The sequence below is a fragment of the Eriocheir sinensis genome, chromosome 49 (genome assembly GCF_024679095.1).
Source record: "Eriocheir sinensis breed Jianghai 21 chromosome 49, ASM2467909v1, whole genome shotgun sequence".
Lineage (NCBI taxonomy): Eukaryota > Metazoa > Arthropoda > Malacostraca > Decapoda > Varunidae > Eriocheir > Eriocheir sinensis.
Window position 1 is genome coordinate 9,004,208 of NC_066557.1, and position 2,500 is coordinate 9,006,707.

Consider the following 2,500-nt stretch of genomic DNA (forward strand, 5'->3'; position numbering starts at 1 on the left):
AATACAAATTTCTTCTTTAAGTTTGATATAATTTTGCTTATTTAATTCATCAGTATCCAGACCAAAGGGCACATGTGTAGTCATATGTATTTCAATATGTAAATATCTCTCTCAAAAATGATGTAAATTTCATAATAATTACACTCAGAGAGAGAGAGACGACAGACCAAAACACAGATGACAAATTGATTTATGACTGAACTACTCTTCCTCCTCTTCCTCTTAGATGGTAAGGAGGAGGAGGAGAGGAAGGAGAATGAGTTTACTCCTTCTAAGAGGAGAGAGGAGACAGAGGACCTTTGACAGAGAGAGAGAGAGAGAGCTTTCGTCCAAATGTTATGTTTAGAGATTAGAGAGCTGCATCTCTCTCTCTCTCTCTCTCTCTCTCTCTCTCTCTCTCTCTCTCTCTCTCTCTCTCTCTCTCTCTCTCTCTCTCTCTCACCACGGCAGGGGTAGGAGCACTGGAGATGAGGAGGAGGAGGAGGAGGAGGAGGAAGAGGAGGAGGAGGAGAAGTGATCCAATACCATATGAAGCAATAGAATATGGAGAGGAGGAGGAGGAGGAGGAGCAAGAGGAAGAGGAGGAGGAGGAGGAGGAGGTAAATGAGGAGGAAATGGAATGAGGAGGAGGAGGAAGGAGGAGGACACAAGAGGAGGAGGAGGAGGAGGAGGAGGAGGAGCAGTTAAGTGACAGCTATTCAAACTAGAGGGGAGGAGGAGGAGGAAGAGAGGAGGAGGAAGAGGGGGAAGATCTTTTGTGTTTTTGTTTGTTTGTTTTGAGGGGAAGAGGAGCACGTGCTGAGGAGGAGGAGGAGGAGGAGGAGGAGAAGGAGGAGGAGGAGGAGGAGGAGGAGGAGGAGGAGGAGGAGGTTAAATGGAGGAGACAATGAATGGTAATTTAGAGAAGAGAGAGAGAGAGAGAGAGAGAATTTACTACCATACCAAATAAGTTTCTCTCCATAAGGAAGGAAGAACAAGAGGAGGAGGAGGAGGAGGAGGAGGAGGAGGAGGAAGAATATGGAAGAACACACCAATTTGAGAACAATCTCTCCTCCTCCTCCTCCTCCTCCTCCTCCTCCTCTCTCCTCTCTCTCTCTCTCTCTCTCTCTCAACCTCTCTATTTTTCTCTCCTCCTCTCTCTCTCTCTCTTTGCAATCCCTCTAATTTTCCTCTCCTCCTCCTCCTCCTCCTCCTCCTCTCTCCTTAATAGGAGGAGGTAAGGATAAATAGTAGTAGTAGTAGTTCTTTGAGGAGGAGGAGGAGGAGGAGGAGGAGGAGGACAGGGCGTCACTTCGCTAGTGACCACTATTACCTCCTCTCTCTTCCCTTTCCTCCTCCTCCTCCTCCTCCTCCTCCTCTACTTCTTCCTCTTCCTTCCCCTCTCTTCTGTTTTTTACCTCTTTCCTCTTCTCTCCCTTCCTCTCCTCTCGTCTGTCCTACTTCCCTTCTTTTATTCCTCCTCCTCCTCCTCCTCCTCCTTCTCCTCCTCCTCCTCCTTCTCCTCCTCCTCCTCCTCCTCCTCCTCCTATTTTTCCGCATTACTAATTCTTCTTTTCTTTTTTCTTTTAATAACTTTTTCTTTTCTTTTTCTTTTAGTTTCTTTATTTTCTTACGTAAGTCTCCTTATTATCCTACTTTTAATTTCTCTCCTTCCTTTTTTTCCAACAGCTGGCGTCATTATTCCTCCTCCTCCTCCTCCTCCTCCTCCTCCTCCTCCTCTTCCTGCCTTCCCTTCCTCTCTTCCCCCACTTCCCTCCTTCCTTCCCTTTTGACTTTTTCAATAGGTTCCCTTCACCTCTTCTTTCTCTCTCTCTCTTTCTAATATCTTTTCTCCTCCGATTGCATGAGAAAACTGCATTGAGAGAGAGAGAGAGAGAAGAAAGAAAGAAAAAAGAAGTCTAATTGAAGGAGAGAGAGAGAGAGAGAGAGAGAGCGTTCATCAAGATCTCTTTCATCTCAATAGAGCAACCCGATCCTAAAATATGCTTCGCTGTTTCCGGCTCGCGTATTGGTAATCTTAATCCTTTCGCTAAATATAGGTTGTTTAGTAGTAGTAGTAGTAGTAGTAGTAGTAGTAGTGGTGATTATGGTAATTTTTGGTTTCTGCACGAATAAGGATTTCTCTCTCTCTCTCTCTCTCTCTCTCTCTCTCTCTCTCTCTCTCTCTCTCTCTCTCTCTCTCTCTCTCTCTCTCTCTCTCTCTCTCTCTCTCTCTCTCTCTCTCTCTCTCTCCCAAATTTTCACAGCAGTGCATTGACGCAGCAGATTAAGCGAACCGAATGCTGGGCTTCATATTAATTTAGTCAGACCCCACTTGGAATATGCAGTACAGTTTTGGTCTCCCCACCATACAAAGGACATTGCTGAATTAGAAGGTGTTCAACGTCGAGCAACAAAAAATGGTCCCTTCCTTCCGCAACAAACCCTACGAGGAAAGGCTCTCAATCTCAACTCCTAACATTTTCTCTCTTGAGTAACGTCGCCTCCGAGGAAAACTGAT

The 2,500-nt window shown here is 45.5% G+C and overlaps 1 protein-coding gene across 5 annotated transcripts in view; it reads left to right on the forward strand.

Moving 5' to 3' along the window:
* The window catches only part of LOC126981838 (semaphorin-5B-like), a 44,833-nt gene that overhangs the window by 8,442 nt on the left and 33,891 nt on the right, over nucleotides 1-2,500 (forward strand). The window lies entirely within an intron of this gene.